At 38.2% G+C, this 19,620-nt stretch overlaps 1 protein-coding gene and 1 pseudogene across 1 annotated transcript in view; both read left to right on the forward strand.

Annotated features, from left to right (window-relative positions):
• Window positions 1-19,620, forward strand: part of LOC114006288 (catenin alpha-2-like) — a gene marked incomplete at its 3' end in the record, with an annotated part of 514,130 nt that overhangs the window by 54,487 nt on the left and 440,023 nt on the right. The gene's annotated exons all lie outside the window — the stretch shown is intronic.
• LOC102471016 (NADH dehydrogenase [ubiquinone] 1 alpha subcomplex subunit 1-like) lies at window positions 17,425-17,641 on the forward strand (annotated as a pseudogene).

Consider the following 19,620-nt stretch of genomic DNA (forward strand, 5'->3'; position numbering starts at 1 on the left):
ACGCACCCGGCGTGAGTTTTAAGCCACCAGGTCCGAAACACGAACTGCGGTCGACTACATGGGAGTCCAGTGACATAGCCATTATGCTAACTGCTGGTCCCTTGAGACTAATTTTTTATATTCATTGTATTAACAAGTATTTTCTCTAGTCTGGCTCACCTGGAACCCAGTATAGTTAGAATTACTAGCAAAAGCTATTTAACACTGATTACAGGTTAAGAATTTCTCTGCTGTATGAATTGTTTGTTGCATTATTAGTAGAGATTCCTGGCTGAATATATTTTCACACTGATTAGACTTTTTTTCCCATATTAATTATTTGATGCCTAATTAAGTTATTGTTTTGGGTAAAGACTTTCCCATATTGTCAACATTCATATGGCTCTTCTGTATTACTTGCTGCACAACGAGGGCAGAACTCTGGCTGAAGGATTTTCCACAATCCTGACATCATGGGTTCTGTGATATGAAAACAAACAAATAAACAAAAAACAAACAAACAAACAAAAAAACACTTTGATAGTTTCAACTAAAGTCTTCCACAATCTTTATATTCATTGTTTCATCCAATAGTGAATTCTCTGATGCATGCAAAGCAATCTCTGGTTTTAAGACTTCTCAAATTCATAAAGCCTTCCTCTTACAAAAGTTCTCTGATGCATAATGAGGTAGGTGTTTTGTCTGAAAGGTTTTCTACATTTAGGATTTTCATAAGCTTTCTCTCTGATATGAGTTCTCTGATGTCTACTAAGCCTACAGCATGTTAGGAAAAGTTGCTTTTCCACATAGATTATCCCATAGGGATAGGTGTGTCTCTACCATGGGGTCTTAGATGTGTAAAAAGGAATAGAACTGGCTGAAGGCTTTTCCATAAAATTCTAAATTCTTTACATTTATAGAGTTCCTCACTGTTACGACTTAGACTTAGGTGATATTAATGTTTTGAAAACTCCAGCCAAAGACTTAGCATAGTCTTTAATTCATAGAGTTCTTTTTGTGTTTATAACCTTAGAGATACAAAGGGATGTACTTTGAGAAAGAGTTATTAAGGTTTACCTCCTGTTTGAGTGCTTTCAAATTGAGCAAGGTGAATGTTCTTCTAAAAGATTTGAGTACATTTATTACTGTTACTTACATAGTGTTCCTGATGACCACTAAACTAAATTATGTCTTAAACTTTTGACATTTGAATTGTGTTTATGGAAACGTTCTCTAAGTACTTGCAGAGTACAGCTTGCTCAGCAAGTACAGACTTTCCCTAAGTAAATGCTTTCTTTTGGGTAAATGCATCTTGCCTCAAATATCTCTCTTAGTTTTTTGGGATAATTGTTCAACTTGTCTTTATGTACCCAGGTATTTTAAAAATAATACTTTAAAAGTCTATTTATCTCTTTCACGAGAGACATAGGGAGAGACAAGAATACAAGTACCCTGAACAGTGTCCCCATGCTGTATTCCACAAAGCCTCAGTCAGCCCTGGATCACAGATACGCACATACCTGGTACATCCAGGGAAGTCTCTGGACATAAACCTGGAACCTACCAATGTGAATCATCCTTACAGATGTGGCTCCTCCACCATCCAGCCCCCACACATTGTTGTTTTTAATAACAAATGCCAAACATCATTCCTTACCATTTCTTCCATTTTAATGTCATGGGGTTGTTTACCTTCAAAAGTTTTGTCATTGGAAACTGATTATTTAATTTCATTTTTTTAATAGTGTGCGTTTAAAAATTTATTTTATACATTCAGTCACTGTACATCACTTGGCTTATAAAGTGCATTTACCCAACACAAATACACCTCATACCAGTCCAGCTGCAGATACTATGCATGTTATCGTCAACAGACAAAAATCCATTTTTGTGTCCCATAAATATCTTGCCTCTCTATTTTTCTTCTTAATTTCTTTCATCACACTCTCTGCCTTCTTCCACCCTCTTCCCACATTGTCTCTAGGATCTATAGCAATTATCCATGCTCCTTCATCCTCTAATTTTCCAGTTTCTGCCATAGAGTCCAGACAGCCTGTATATATTAAGTAGAGACATAACAGTCTCTTATAGTCTAGCTTGCCTCACTCAGTGGCAAATCTTCCATATTCATCCACTTTCTACCAATGTCAAGATCCTGTCTTTTTATGGCTGAGTAGTAGTCTATAGAATATATGTGCCACATTTTTTCAATTTATTCATCTGTTTGTGGACATTTCAGTTGGTTCTGTGTCTTAGCAATTATGAATAATACCACAATAAACATAGATGTGCAAGCATTTTTCTGAAACTGATGATTTAATTTCAAGTGCATTTTTGGAATCTGGTCAGGTCTTCTTTCCATGGGCTCTGATTTTTTGCCTTTATCCAACTGGAGGATCAGATCTGTTTGAATAGTTCTCAGACATCGCTTTTTGTATCATCAGTGGACTAGTGTACATGTGCACTTACTGCTTGGTTTAATGTACTCTGGAAGGTCACTCATGTCTAGAACTAAACAGTAAATCATTCAGCTTATATTTTTTCCTCTTTATTTTTAAAAAAAAGTTTACTTATTTCTTCCACGAGCAATAGAGACAGAGAAATAGAAAGGGACACACAGAAGAGAGAGAGAGAGAGAGATCACACGCCCCAACAGGTTCCCAATGCCACAGTCCACTCCCAGCCTTCAGCCAGTCCTGGATTATGGGCACACATACTCAAGGAGGTTTCTGCTTGAACCAGGAACCTTCTCAGGTGAGTCTGCCCCAGGACAGAGCATTGCTTTGTTCTGCTGCTCCACTGGTCACTCCCTTCTTTTTCTTGATTGTTGTTTCTTAAGTAGAGAGACCTGAGAATGCAACAGTCCTTGTTTAGCTCAGGTTCAGGGAGGCTTGGTCTACCCCTTAAGAGGTCTGCTCCTCTTAAGCTGACTTGTATGGGCCATGGGCCAGCTGCTGCCATTTCTCCATGTCCTCCCTCTCTGCTCCATCTTGCTCACAGTCTGCACTTCCAGGCACTCCATCTGACTCAACATTTGGCATTTAAAATATACTAATACTTCAGAAACTCATTCTTTAGTTACCCATCCAAAGAGTAAATTTCCCAGAAACCAAGTAAGACTAAATTCTATCATAATGATTTAAAATTCTCTGTCTGTACCTTGGTTTACTCATTAAAAAGAAAAAAATATATATAGAGAGATGTTAGGGAATAGAAACTTGATTTGATCAGTAGAATGTTTTGTTCAACAAGTGGACTTTAAATGTCCTTTGATGAGCTTCAATGTACAATTCCTTGTATGACTGTGGCACTTGTTACTTAGAGTTCACAAGCACAAGATAAGCTATCTCCAGAATCCAAAGCATTACGCTTTCCACTTGCTCCTCTGATTCAAGTAACTTAATATCACTGATGTAGTATACAAACATTTTTTTAAAAATTGTGAGTTTGTGCGTGCAGGCCAGAGAAAGATAAAGGATCTCCCAGTGGAGCCTGGTCATCCAATTCCTTTTCCTGCATTTATCCATCCTGTCAGGATTCTGGACATGCACACATACACACTTAGCCTGTTTTTCAAGCTTCCGGGGCTGGGATTTGAACCATGGTCAGCCATGTAAAATCAGGTTCCCTATACACCGGGATTCACTGTGCTAAGATGCCATCACCAAATGTCTTATTTTGCCAAGTATCTGAGATGGTCGAGGTCCTTTCAGAGCTTAATATTACAGAAGACAAGACAGTTAACATAACACTAGTGTAAGACTATATACTTTTTTCTTTCCCATGCAAATAATGAACTGCTTCTGATACTGTCAGTTTGTCAGGAAAGTCATGATGCATTTTTTTCGTAGGAAAATCATGTCATGACTTTCCCGACAACCTAATACTTTCTAATAGATTTGGAAGAGAATATATTAACCAAATCAATGGCTACATGCATGACATTGTATGTATCTGTTCTAGTAAAATGACCACATTTGACATTGAGGGTGTAATTGGGGTTAATATTTTTACATTTGTTGTAGTTTACTGTCATCTGCCATACTCATCTGATTTTGATAGAGCCAAACTGGTAAGTGGGGTTATGATGGGGACCACTATTCTGGGTTCTCTGTGTGCCATTCCTACTGTTACTCAATCTTGTTTCTGATATACTGTCTTGAGAGAATGAGGAGGAGGGCAGTATCTGTATCTGAGATTTATACTTTACCTTATAGGGCAAGTAGCCAAACATAGAGATCTGCTTTCTGTAGGAATCTTTGTTTCAATTATACTCATGGCTAGACCTCATGGCCAGTAAAATAGCTACTGACTGGATCCATGGATCCAGTGGCTGCACTGTGAAACAGACCTGGACAAACTCTATTGATTACTGACTTCCATATACCCGCAGCGTCACTGCATATAGGAGGTTAGAGAGCTGGCACAATGATATTTCATGTTCCCATACACCAGTGTCAACTCAAACTCTTTTTAACAATTTTCAATATGCCTGATTTTCCCCTTTCTTCACTGTATGGTTAATTTTTAAGTGGCTGATTCTCAGCTAATCCCAAAGGGAATGATGGAGCTGAAATGGTTCCTGAGAGTTATTTATTTTGAGGTAAAGACATTAGACTTTTGGAATCCTAAATAGACCATTCATTGGCTGCACTGACCCCCTGGGGAGAGCATGTGATCTTGGGCAAAGAAGCTTTCTTCAGTCAAGGGCAATTTCCTGAGGAAGATTGAATTGTGAACTCCCAGCATTCCTACCTCCTAGCTTCTGGGGAAATGGATATCTTGTGGCTGAAAGGAGGATCTGGGCTCCACACCCAAGCATCCAATCTAAAGCTACAGCCAAACTGGGATGGGCAGAACTCTGGCTGAAGGATTTTCCACAATCCTGACATCATGGGTTCTGTGATATGAAAACAAACAAATAAACAAAAAACAAACAAACAAAAAAAAAAAACTTTGATAGTTTCAACTAAAGTCTTCCACAATCTTTATATTCATTGTTTCATCCAATAGTGAATTCTCTGATGCATGCAAAGCAATCTCTGGTTTTAAGACTTCTCAAATTCATAAAGCCTTCCTCTTACAAAAGTTCTCTGATGCATAATGAGGTAGGTGTTTTGTCTGAAAGGTTTTCTACATTTAGGATTTTCATAAGCTTTCTCTCTGATATGAGTTCTCTGATGTCTACTAAGCCTACAGCATGTTAGGAAAAGTTGCTTTTCCACATAGATTATCCCATAGGGATAGGTGTGTCTCTACCATGGGGTCTTAGATGTGTAAAAAGGAATAGAACTGGCTGAAGGCTTTTCCATACAATTCTAAATTCTTTACATTTATAGAGTTCCTCACTGTTACGACTTAGACTTAGGTGATATTAATGTTTTGAAAACTCCAGCCAAAGACTTAGCATAGTCTTTAATTCATAGAGTTCTTTTTGTGTTTATAACCTTAGAGATACAAAGGGATGTACTTTGAGAAAGAGTTATTAAGGTTTACCTCCTGTTTGAGTGCTTTCAAATTGAGCAAGGTGAATGTTCTTCTAAAAGATTTGAGTACATTTATTACTGTTACTTACATAGTGTTCCTGATGACCACTAAACTAAATTATGTCTTAAACTTTTGACATTTGAATTGTGTTTATGGAAACGTTCTCTAAGTACTTGCAGAGTACAGCTTGCTCAGCAAGTACAGACTTTCCCTAAGTAAATGCTTTCTTTTGGGTAAATGCATCTTGCCTCAAATATCTCTCTTAGTTTTTTGGGATAATTGTTCAACTTGTCTTTATGTACCCAGGTATTTTAAAAATAATACTTTAAAAGTCTATTTATCTCTTTCACGAGAGACATAGGGAGAGACAAGAATACAAGTACCCTGAACAGTGTCCCCATGCTGTATTCCACAAAGCCTCAGTCAGCCCTGGATCACAGATACGCACATACCTGGTACATCCAGGGAAGTCTCTGGACATAAACCTGGAACCTACCAATGTGAATCATCCTTACAGATGTGGCTCCTCCACCATCCAGCCCCCACACATTGTTGTTTTTAATAACAAATGCCAAACATCATTCCTTACCATTTCTTCCATTTTAATGTCATGGGGTTGTTTACCTTCAAAAGTTTTGTCATTGGAAACTGATTATTTAATTTCATTTTTTTAATAGTGTGCGTTTAAAAATTTATTTTATACATTCAGTCACTGTACATCACTTGGCTTATAAAGTGCATTTACCCAACACAAATACACCTCATACCAGTCCAGCTGCAGATACTATGCATGTTATCGTCAACAGACAAAAATCCATTTTTGTGTCCCATAAATATCTTGCCTCTCTATTTTTCTTCTTAATTTCTTTCATCACACTCTCTGCCTTCTTCCACCCTCTTCCCACATTGTCTCTAGGATCTATAGCAATTATCCATGCTCCTTCATCCTCTAATTTTCCAGTTTCTGCCATAGAGTCCAGACAGCCTGTATATATTAAGTAGAGACATAACAGTCTCTTATAGTCTAGCTTGCCTCACTCAGTGGCAAATCTTCCATATTCATCCACTTTCTACCAATGTCAAGATCCTGTCTTTTTATGGCTGAGTTGTAGTCTATAGAATATATGTGCCACATTTTTTCAATTTATTCATCTGTTTGTGGACATTTCAGTTGGTTCTGTGTCTTAGCAATTATGAATAATACCACAATAAACATAGATGTGCAAGCATTTTTCTGAAACTGATGATTTAATTTCAAGTGCATTTTTGGAATCTGGTCAGGTCTTCTTTCCATGGGCTCTGATTTTTTGCCTTTATCCAACTGGAGGATCAGATCTGTTTGAATAGTTCTCAGACATCGCTTTTTGTATCATCAGTGGACTAGTGTACATGTGCACTTACTGCTTGGTTTAATGTACTCTGGAAGGTCACTCATGTCTAGAACTAAACAGTGAATCATTCAGCTTATATTTTTTCCTCTTTATTTTTAAAAAAAAGTTTACTTATTTCTTCCACGAGCAATAGAGACAGAGAAATAGAAAGGGACACACAGAAGAGAGAGAGAGAGAGAGATCACACGCCCCAACAGGTTCCCAATGCCACAGTCCACTCCCAGCCTTCAGCCAGTCCTGGATTATGGGCACACATACTCAAGGAGGTTTCTGCTTGAACCAGGAACCTTCTCAGGTGAGTCTGCCCCAGGACAGAGCATTGCTTTGTTCTGCTGCTCCACTGGTCACTCCCTTCTTTTTCTTGATTGTTGTTTCTTAAGTAGAGAGACCTGAGAATGCAACAGTCCTTGTTTAGCTCAGGTTCAGGGAGGCTTGGTCTACCCCTTAAGAGGTCTGCTCCTCTTAAGCTGACTTGTATGGGCCATGGGCCAGCTGCTGCCATTTCTCCATGTCCTCCCTCTCTGCTCCATCTTGCTCACAGTCTGCACTTCCAGGCACTCCATCTGACTCAACATTTGGCATTTAAAATATACTAATACTTCAGAAACTCATTCTTTAGTTACCCATCCAAAGAGTAAATTTCCCAGAAACCAAGTAAGACTAAATTCTATCATAATGATTTAAAATTCTCTGTCTGTACCTTGGTTTACTCATTAAAAAGAAAAAAATATATATAGAGAGATGTTAGGGAATAGAAACTTGATTTGATCAGTAGAATGTTTTGTTCAACAAGTGGACTTTAAATGTCCTTTGATGAGCTTCAATGTACAATTCCTTGTATGACTGTGGCACTTGTTACTTAGAGTTCACAAGCACAAGATAAGCTATCTCCAGAATCCAAAGCATTACGCTTTCCACTTGCTCCTCTGATTCAAGTAACTTAATATCACTGATGTAGTATACAAACATTTTTTTAAAAATTGTGAGTTTGTGCGTGCAGGCCAGAGAAAGATAAAGGATCTCCCAGTGGAGCCTGGTCATCCAATTCCTTTTCCTGCATTTATCCATCCTGTCAGGATTCTGGACATGCACACATACACACTTAGCCTGTTTTTCAAGCTTCCGGGGCTGGGATTTGAACCATGGTCAGCCATGTAAAATCAGGTTCCCTATACACCGGGATTCACTGTGCTAAGATGCCATCACCAAATGTCTTATTTTGCCAAGTATCTGAGATGGTCGAGGTCCTTTCAGAGCTTAATATTACAGAAGACAAGACAGTTAACATAACACTAGTGTAAGACTATATACTTTTTTCTTTCCCATGCAAATAATGAACTGCTTCTGATACTGTCAGTTTGTCAGGAAAGTCATGATGCATTTTTTTCGTAGGAAAATCATGTCATGACTTTCCCGACAACCTAATACTTTCTAATAGATTTGGAAGAGAATATATTAACCAAATCAATGGCTACATGCATGACATTGTATGTATCTGTTCTAGTAAAATGACCACATTTGACATTGAGGGTGTAATTGGGGTTAATATTTTTACATTTGTTGTAGTTTACTGTCATCTGCCATACTCATCTGATTTTGATAGAGCCAAACTGGTAAGTGGGGTTATGATGGGGACCACTATTCTGGGTTCTCTGTGTGCCATTCCTACTGTTACTCAATCTTGTTTCTGATATACTGTCTTGAGAGAATGAGGAGGAGAGCAGTATCTATATCTGAGATTTATACTTTACCTTATAGGGCAAGTAGCCAAACATAGAGATCTGCTTTCTGTAGGAATCTTTGTTTCAATTATACTCATGGCTAGACCTCATGGCCAGTAAAATAGCTACTGACTGGATCCATGGATCCAGTGGCTGCACTGTGAAACAGACCTGGACAAACTCTATTGATTACTGACTTCCATATACCCGCAGCGTCACTGCATATAGGAGGTTAGAGAGCTGGCACAATGATATTTCATGTTCCCATACACCAGTGTCAACTCAAACTCTTTTTAACAATTTTCAATATGCCTGATTTTCCCCTTTCTTCACTGTATGGTTAATTTTTAAGTGGCTGATTCTCAGCTAATCCCAAAGGGAATGATGGAGCTGAAATGGTTCCTGAGAGTTATTTATTTTGAGGTAAAGACATTAGACTTTTGGAATCCTAAATAGACCATTCATTGGCTGCACTGACCCCCTGGGGAGAGCATGTGATCTTGGGCAAAGAAGCTTTCTTCAGTCAAGGGCAATTTCCTGAGGAAGATTGAATTGTGAACTCCCAGCATTCCTACCTCCTAGCTTCTGGGGAAATGGATATCTTGTGGCTGAAAGGAGGATCTGGGCTCCACACCCCAGCATCAACTCTAAAGCTACAGCCAAACTGTGATGGCAGAATGTTATAAAATATAGGTAAAGAGATATGGTAAATGAAAAGGCCAAATAACAGACTCTTCAAATGTCACTCCTATCATATTATCATGACATCTTTATTAAGCACTATTAAGCACTTCATTCACTATTTCTTTATACCAAACATGTTGCATTCTGAGCAAAGTTAGGGATCCCAGCATCTTTTTGAACCCTGATTGTGTTCCAGTAGTATCGTATAGTTCCTTTTATCCTTACAGCATCAATAAACTGAGACACAGACAGGAAAATTAATTTTCCCAACCAGTTGATCCTGTGGGAGACTGACAGTTGGAACTCAGTTTTGTCTCCAAGGACTTCTGTGCCCTCATCATTATAACTAAACACTTCATAGAGAACATTGATACAGGTTCATTGCCTAAGAAGTGTTGGAAAGAGAACATGGAATCTGTGATAACTAGATGTTGACTCAGGTCAATAAGGAATAATTAAATGAATAAAAAACTATTAACTTTAGGAAGTAAGAAAAATTTATAACTAATCCTTTGTTTGGTGGAAGGGGGATTACCATAGGCATGTGTATGTTGCTGGAGAGAGAGAGAGAGGAAAAGTGAGAAATCCCCCCCCCCCAGGGGGATGGCCATGTTGCAATCTCTTCTTCCCCACTCTCTTCTTGGGATTTTGGGCATGCATGCATACGTGCTTGATGTATTTTTCAAGCCACCGGGTCTGTCCCTAAGTGTGGTTGGCCATGTGGGAGTTTAGCGCCTTCACCACCACACCGCCTGCTGGCCCCACAATTTACTCTTATAGCTGTGCCTTCTTTAAAATGTTAGTATTTATACTGCTAGATTTTGGATGTTGAAGGCTATGCTTGATCTTTCATGTGATGGCCTGCTAATGTAAAGCTGTGGCTACGTTTAACAAAGGTCAATGGAGAATTGCTTATCACATGTACGCTACCCATTCTTTATAGTCATCAATACCTGATGATAAATTAAACATTTTTTTTTCTTTTAGAACACAAACCTTTGTTTGAATGACTCAGAATAAGGGATGGAAACAATATTAGTTGGTTTTTATGTATTGAGGAAAATGACATTAAGCATTATTTGAACAAAATAACTCAAGGTTAGTTTGCATTAATTGATGGAATATCTCCCTTAGGACTGTTTAGTGAAAACAATATGTATAGAGATATAGCACATTATAAGAGGACAAATGTTACATAATGTTACAACATAATTTTGTACACTGTACCGAAGAGAACACTTAGCCCAGGGGTAATACTAGGGGTTATTATCCAGCAGGACTGACATAGCTAATTATTAAGGTAGTTTTGTCATATCCATTGTCAGACTGTAGGGTATTTTTAATAGCCCAATGATTCAGATCCAACTTCTGAAAGATTTTCAAGGTTCCTATAAAAATACCTCTATAAAACTAAAAAATAGATCATTAGCCCCCCCCAGGGGGATGGCCATGTTGCAATCTCTTCTTCCCCACTCTCTTCTTGGGATTTTGGGCATGCATGCATACGTGCTTGATGTATTTTTCAAGCCACCGGGTCTGTCCCTAAGTGTGGTTGGCCATGTGGGAGTTTAGCGCCTTCACCACCACACCGCCTGCTGGCCCCACAATTTACTCTTATAGCTGTGCCTTCTTTAAAATGTTAGTATTTATACTGCTAGATTTTGGATGTTGAAGGCTATGCTTGATCTTTCATGTGATGGCCTGCTAATGTAAAGCTGTGGCTACGTTTAACAAAGGTCAATGGAGAATTGCTTATCACATGTACGCTACCCATTCTTTATAGTCATCAATACCTGATGATAAATTAAACATTTTTTTTTCTTTTAGAACACAAACCTTTGTTTGAATGACTCAGAATAAGGGATGGAAACAATATTAGTTGGTTTTTATGTATTGAGGAAAATGACATTAAGCATTATTTGAACAAAATAACTCAAGGTTAGTTTGCATTAATTGATGGAATATCTCCCTTAGGACTGTTTAGTGAAAACAATATGTATAGAGATATAGCACATTATAAGAGGACAAATGTTACATAATGTTACAACATAATTTTGTACACTGTACCGAAGAGAACACTTAGCCCAGGGGTAATACTAGGGGTTATTATCCAGCAGGACTGACATAGCTAATTATTAAGGTAGTTTTGTCATATCCATTGTCAGACTGTAGGGTATTTTTAATAGCCCAATGATTCAGATCCAACTTCTGAAAGATTTTCAAGGTTCCTATAAAAATACCTCTATAAAACTAAAAAATAGATCATTAGGAAAAGAAACTCAAGTCTCTTCAAACTGATAACTGAGTCACACTAGACACTATATTGAAATTAATCCTCTTCTCAAAATGACTCCACAAAAAAATAAAGATTTTTATCCTGATTTCATAAATGAGGAAAGTGATACACTTCTGTGACCTTAGTTTTCTTATTCGTTTTATGTTCTTTGTGAATCTTCCTTGTCCTATGAAAAAGGGACATGAAATAGAAACTCCAAAGAGAGACAAGTGGGTATTAAGGCTATTGATATTTGGTATCAGACTATGCTAGAGGCCATTTAGAAATTATTTTAGAGATAGAAAACAAAGGCGCTTCATAGAAGCTGAGGCCCAGTGTCACTCTTTCGGCTAACAGTGTAGTATGGATAAGGAGCAGATCTTATACTCAGAATCTCACACTTTTTTGGTTTGGGGCGCCTTCCTTTGGGAATCCTATTTTTGTATGCAACTTAGAATACTAATAGCACTATTCTTTCAGCTTTGTAGGTGACCAATAAAAAGCTGTTTCTCTTTCCTCTTTCTTGACAAATTTACTTTTTTACCTTTTCAAATATAAAGTAGGAAGACTGTTGCATAAGGGTCACTGGTATAGTATAGTATAGTCAGGAACTTCCAACAGCCAGCAGTCTGGGCCTTTCCCTCAAAACTGTCTGTCCAGGGAACCAGCAGTTAGCGTAATGGCTATGTCGCTGGACTCCCACGTAGTTGACCGCAGTTCGCGTCCCGGACCCGGTGGCTTAAAAGTCATGCCGGGCACGTGTGTGTACGTGCCCAAGATCCCAAGAGAGGAGAATGGAGGATAAGTATTGCGGCGTGACCATCCCCCCTGGGGGGTGATTTCTCGCTTTCTGTCTCTCTCTGTCTGTCGGGCGAGCGCACGTGCCCTATAGCAAAAACCTCTCAAAAAAAAAAAAAAACAACAACAACAAAAAACAAACTGTCTGTCCAAATCTCCAAATGGGAGGTACTGAGTCCTGGTAGTGAGTGAAACTGGCATTACAGTAAACAATAAAGGGAGTTCCACTTCAAAGTTCCTATTTGTATCATAAGTTTCAATAATTAATATGGGTTTACTACCAATTTAGAAGAGGCAATTGACCATCATCTTATTCAAGAAATTTGATGTATTTTATCATTTTATATGCTACATTTTCTTTGAATTGTGTGTGAATATATAATTTTATTCTTGAATGCTCTTAAAAAACATTGCATGCAAGACAGATTGCTGTCAAATCACATTCTATAATATATAGTGAACACAATTCTGACTAGGGATTGAATTTTTTTCTTTTAGTTATGTGCTGTTCTCACTTGGCAACATTATTTCACATTGGGTTTTACCAAGGTCAACTGATGTAATAGTTACTCAGAAGATAAGAGAAATTCTCACACTTGGAACACAACTCACCGTGTTACTTACCGACCTTGACTAAAGAAAGAATTCATACAGCTCCTTATTGAAAGACTGAGCTCAGTTAAGTAAACAAATGCAGAAGCTATAAAATGTTTTAATTTGGCAGTTTTGAGAATTTAATTTTTCATTGAAATCTAATAAATTCACTAGCTCTTATACCTTTCTGGTTTTATTAATGGGTCCACAGTTTTTAGAGATGTTTATTTTTTGAATTAAATTATTTTTAGGACATATTAATTCAAAGTTGCAAAGAGAATAAGATTACTATCCCTGCATCCTTTCTTGTATTTTAATTTACCATCGCCTTTTTTTCCTTTTTTAAAAATTTATTTTATATTCCGTCACTGTATTATCATTATAGCATAGAAAATGAATTTTCTCATCTAGAATACACTGAATATTGTCCCAGTCAAAGCTATTACTATATTTATTATAGCTAAATAGTATTCTCTGTCGTGTATATGGTCCTCACTTTTTCAATCCATTGATTTGTTTGTGGACATTTGGGTGGGTTTCATGTTTAGTAATCATGACTAGTGCTGCAGTAAATATGGATGTGCAAATGTTTTTGCAATTGAGCATTTTCCTATTCTTTGGGTAAATATGAAGGAGAGGAATTGCTGGACTGTATGGTAGTTCTATTTGTTGGTCTTTGAGAACCAGCATATTGTTCTCCACAGTGGCTGTATTCACTTACATTCCCACCAGCAGTGTAGTAGAGCTCCCTTTTCACCATAGCCTTGTCAGCAGTAATTATTCTTTATACACATCCCTTCATGATTAAGACTCTCAGTAAAAATGACATAGAAGGGATATTTCTCAAAACAGTAAAACCCATATACTGAGAAAAGTAGTTAGTGTAATGGCCATGTCGTTGGACTCCCATGTAGTCAACTGCAGTTTGAGTCCCGGACTCGGTGGCTTAAACTCAGGCTGGGTGTGTGTGTGTGCAGGCCCAAGATCCTCAGAGGAGAATGGAGAAGGGATTGCAGCATGGCCATCCCTTCTGGGGGATGATTTTTTTTTGTGCTCTGTCTTTCTCTGTCTTTCTGGTGAGCGCACACGCCCTGTAGCAAAAACTTCTGCAAAAAAACCCAAACACACTAACAAAAAAACCCATACACAAAAACCCTCCAGGAAACATCATACCAAAAAGGATAAAGCTGAAAACCTTTCTACCAAAAACTGGAACAAGACAAGGCTGCCTACTTTCACCATTAAATATAGTATTGGAAGGCCTAGCCATTGCAGTCAGAAAAGAGAATAAAATAAAAGGCCGAAAGAAGTGAAATTATCTCTATTTGCAGATGACATGATTATATACATGGAAAACCAAAAAGAATCCATGGAAAAACTTTTGGAAGTGGTGAATGAATACAGGGAAGTGACAGGATACAAAACAGCATACAAAATCTACAGGATATCTATAAACCAACAGTGAATAGACTGGGAGTAGGGTCTGAGAAAGGACATTTAGAAAAAAATAAGAGAGGCAAAGCATAAGTGGGACAAAGAAATGTGGTATTATCTGTTAAAGATATTTTATAGTTTTATCAACTGGACTAGGGAGAAATGTTCACCTGTTGAAATATTCACTTTGTAAGCTAACTAATGTGATTGAATCTATAAAAGAAAATGAAATGAAATTAATCAGTTAATTAAACTTAAAAAAATCTATAGGTTATCTATACCAACAATGAACAGTCTGAGGTAGAACCTAAGAAAGCAATTCCATTTATAATAACCAGAAAATTTATAAGATACCTAGGAATAAATCTAACCAAGGAAGTCAAAGACCTCTAAAAATAAAACTATGAAAGTTTTGAAAAAAGAAGTTGAAAATGACACAAAAACGTGGAAGGACATCCCATGTTCCTTAGTTGGGAAAATTAATATAATTGAAATGTCAGTTCTACCCAAGCTAATTTACATATTTAATGAAATCTCAATTTAATTAACAGAGACATTTTTCACAGATTTAGAAAAGGCAGTCATAGAGTTTTTCTGGAATAGTAAAAGACGCCACATTGCCAAAGCAATTCTGCACAAGAAGAATGGACTAGGGGGGATCTCACTACCTGACCCAAAGATATATTACAAAGATGGGTTATTTAAAACAGCATGGTACTGGCACAAGAATAGGCATGTAGACCAATGGAACAGAATAGATACTCCCCAAATACACCCCAAAAGGTTCAGTCAACTGATTTTTGACAAAGGGCACCAGTCAATTAGTGGGAAAAGAAAACTTTTTTAACAAAATGTGATGGGCAAAACTGGGTATCCACCAGCAAAAAGATGAAACTGGACCTCATCCCTCACCATTAACAAAAAAACTCAAAATGGATAAAACATATAAAGACCTAAGACCTCAGACTAAAAAACTACTGGTGGAAAACACAGGGGAAACTCTTAGAGAGATAGGAGTAGGCAAAGGCCTCTTGAACAAGACCCCTGAAGCACAGCAATAACCCCCCAAATAGATAAGTGGGATTACATTAGATTAAAAATCTTCCAAAGGGACTGATTACCAGAATATACAGGGAATTCAAGCAGCTTACTCCCCCCGCCCCCCGCAAAAAAGTCTAACCCAATTAAAAGATGGGAAAATGAGCTGAACAAAAATCTCTCTAAGGAAGACATACAAACAGCCAAAAAGCATATGAGGAAATGCTCAACATCCCTCATCATAAGGGAGATGCAGATTAAAACCAAAATGAGATAACACCTAACCCTTGTGAGAACAGCAAAGATTAAAAATACAAAAAGAAGTGATAAGTGTTGGTGGGGTTGTGGTGAAAAGAGAGCTCTCCTACACTGTTGGTGGGAATGTAAAGTGGTTCAGCCACTGTGGAGAACAAGATGGAGGTTCCTCATAGAACTACCATATGATCCAGCAATCCCACTTCTGGGTATCTACCAAAGGACAGGAAAATGCTCAGTTAGAAAAGCGCTTGCAGGGACCAGCAGTTAGCGTAATGGCTATGTCACTGGACTCCCACGTAGTCGACCACGGTTCATGTCCTGGATCCAGTGGCTTAAAACTCAAGCCGGACACGTGTGCGTGCGTGCCCAAGATCCCGAGAGGAGAATGGAGGAGAAGGGATTGCGGTGTGACCATCCCCTCTGGGGGGTGAGCTTGCACGTCAATGTTTATTGCAGCATTATTCATGATTGCTAAGATATGGAACCAACCTAAATGTCCACAAACAGATGAATGGATGGAAAAAGTATGGAACATATACGCTATGGAATATTTTTCAGCCATAAAAAACAAGACCCTGGCATTTGATAGAAAGTGGTTGAATATGGAAGATCTGTTGCTGAGTGAAGCAAGTCAGGATAGATATTGTATACATCCACTTAATATATACTGACTATCCACACTTTATGGTAGAGGTCGAAATATTGGAGGGCATAAAAGCAGTGAAAATAGTTATAGATGCTGAAGACAGTGTGGAATGGGGGAGGGGGAGAAGGAGAGAGTATAGAGAAGGATAGCAAGAGAACAAATAGAGAGGCATGACATTAGTGGGACACAGAAATGGTTTATTACCTGTTAATGATACCATGTATGTTATTCTCAACTGGGCTGGTCTGAGAAGTATTTCATGTTGAGTAAATTCTCTTTATAAGTCAAATGATATATAGTGATTGAATGTTTAAACAAAGAGAAAAAATAATAATCTGAAAAATGATGAAAAGCTATTTCAGGATGTGGATAGTAATGTCTTTGTCTTGACTGATATTCATGGTAATTGTGTTGAAAAAAGACATGTAATACACTGTAGATATATGTGAATAAATGTAATATAAAAAATTATCATAAATAAAATTGAATTTTAAAAAAGGAAAAAATAAAAAAGCTTCTGTACAGCAGAACCAGCATGTGGTGTAATGGTTATGTCACTGGACTCCCATGTAATTGACCATGGTTTCAGTCCCTGACTCAGTGACTTAAAACTCACAGTGGCTTCATGTGTCTGTATGCCCCAAATCCCAAGAGGATAATGGAGGAGAAGGGATTGTGATGTGGCCACCTCCCCCTGGAGTGGTGACCTCTTGCTTTCTGTTTCTCCAGTGAATGTATGTGTCCTATAGCAAAAATCTCTAAGAGAGAGAGAGAGAGAGAGAGAGAAAGCTTCCATATAGCAAATGAAACAATGATTAGTGTGAGTCAAGAATCCTCAGAATGGAAGAATGTATTTGCAAACTATACGTCAGATAAGGGACTGATAACTGGATATACAGGGAACTCAGCTTTCAAAAAAAAAAAAAATCACTCCAATTAAAAGATGGGCAAATGAGCTGAACTGACAATCCTCTAAGGAAGACATACAAATGGCCAAGAAGCATATGAAAAAGTTCTCAACATTTTTTATCATAAGGGAAATACAAATCAAAATCATTGCCTTACTGGCTGCAGCCTGGTCACTTTTAAGGGGCTTGGAGGCTGGATTTGGGTGCCGAGATGTAGTTCCAGATTCACCTTGGGGTCGCTACCATGGGTGTGTGCTTAGCCATTCCCGGAGTGGCCACTGCATACGTGCACAAGTTCATGAAAAGGGGCAAGGAAAAGAGGGTTGCCCATTTTACACATCAGTGGCGTTTGATGGAAAGAGATCGGCACATCTCTGGAGTTAGTTAATTATCACTATGTGTCAAAGGGTTTGGAGAACATTGATTAAGGAAGCAGTTCCCTGATTAATGAAAAATAACTCAGTTATAGTCATCTACCCATGCTAGAAGATTTATACAGTGCATTATGTAGCAGGCATTGTGTTCTGTAATTGTACTAAATAAAACTAAAATGAAAAAGAAAAAAAAATCATTGCCTTAGTTTTATAACTAATAGTGCATTCTCCTCTAAATAGAAAATTCTGTTGACTCACTAATATTGGGTCATCAGGAAAGTCATGATGCATTTTTGTATAGAAAAGCACAGAAAAATACATCATGATGTTCTCGACAACTACTAAAACATGTTCTAGAAGTTATTTTTCTAGGAATAATGATGAATTTTGATTGAGCCTTCTCTGTTCTCTCATTTAATCTGTCCTGTCACCACTGGCAAGATTTCATGCACCTGCTTAGTAACTGCTTACGGTCAAGGATAAGGCTGTGACTGAGGATCATAGGACTTCCTCCATCTGAATCTGTCTCTTATGTAGAAGATTGACGGTGATGACATTGACCTTCCCAGTAGAATGTACCACTGTGTATACCAATTAGGGTTTTTTTTTTTTTCTTTTTCTTTCTGGTTCACCATGTATGTAGAAAGAGGAAGGCATGGTTTCCTTCTTTGGTTTAGTGTATACTTGACATAAGGTGATGATGATAGCTTGTAGTTATTTTTTTAACTGAAATGATCCTCTGACATATGCCCGGTTTCATTGCTGTAGACAAACTGAGCACTCACATGTTATGAGTATGTGATCAGAAGGTTCTCCTTCTCAAGTCTGCTTCTCTGAAGTACCACTCTGATTCCCTAGCTATTTACTCTTGGAAAGGAAGCCAAGTGTTAACAGTTCTTGTTTTCATACATGTAAAATATGAAATTAAATGGAATTTGGAAACAGACAAATACAACTTTTTTTTTTTTTTAAAGAGAGGTTTTTGTTTGTTTGTTTGTTTGTTTTTGCTATAGGGTGCATGCGCTCACTAGAAAGACAGAGAGAGACAGAGAGATAGAAAGCGAGAAATCAGGGGGGATGGCCATGCCTCAATCTCTTCTCCTCTATTCTCCTCTTGGGATCTTGGGCACACACGCACACATGTGCACACATGCCCGGTGCGAGTTTTAGCCACCAGATCCGGGACTCCAACCATGGTCAACTACATGGGAGTCCAGTGACCTAGCCATTGCACTATTTGCTGGTCCTGGCAAATACAGCTTTAAATACTGCCCTCACGGGACCAGCAGTTGGCATAATGGCTATGTTGCTGGACTCCCATGTAGTCAACCGTGGTTCGCGTCCTGGACCCGGTGGCTTAAAACTCACACCGGGCACGTATGTGTGCATGCCCAAGATCCCAAGAGGAGAATGGAGGAGAAGGGATTGCTGCATGGCCATCCCCCCAGGGGGTGATTTCTTGCTTTCTGTCTCTCTGTCTCTCTCTGTCTGTCTGGAAAATGCACATGCCCGAAAGCAAAAACCTCTAAATAAAAAATACTGCCCTCACAATAGAGTCATTTATGGAACCTCTCTCTGAGCTTCAGTTTTGGCTTTAGGATTAAATGATAAAGTAATCTTTGGGGATGTTCATTTGTTCATTTACTTTTCAAGTTTACTTATTTCTTCAGAGAAAGACAGACAGACAGACAGATGACACCCCCAGTGTGTCCTGATGCTGTAATCTACCCCTAGCCTTCAGCCAGCTTCAGACCATTGAAAAGTGTGTGCCCAGTGTATTCAGGGAGCTCTCTAGATTCGAACTGAGAACTTTCCCATGTGGTTTGCCTCACAGAGTATAGTGTTTTACATTTTCATTTTTATTGAAGGCAGTCAATGAAAAGATTCGTTTGACTTAACTATCATAAGGACCTTTGTGAGTCACTGAACTTACCTCTCTCTCTCTATGTCCTGGGTTAAGATACGTTATGTGGGTACAATTTTCTGATTGTTAAAGAACTTCAGAGAAGGAAATTCTACCACTTTATTTATTT

The sequence above is a fragment of the Tupaia chinensis genome, unplaced genomic scaffold (assembly GCF_000334495.1).
Source record: "Tupaia chinensis unplaced genomic scaffold, TupChi_1.0 Scaffold146837_1, whole genome shotgun sequence".
Taxonomy (NCBI): Eukaryota; Metazoa; Chordata; class Mammalia; order Scandentia; family Tupaiidae; genus Tupaia; species Tupaia belangeri.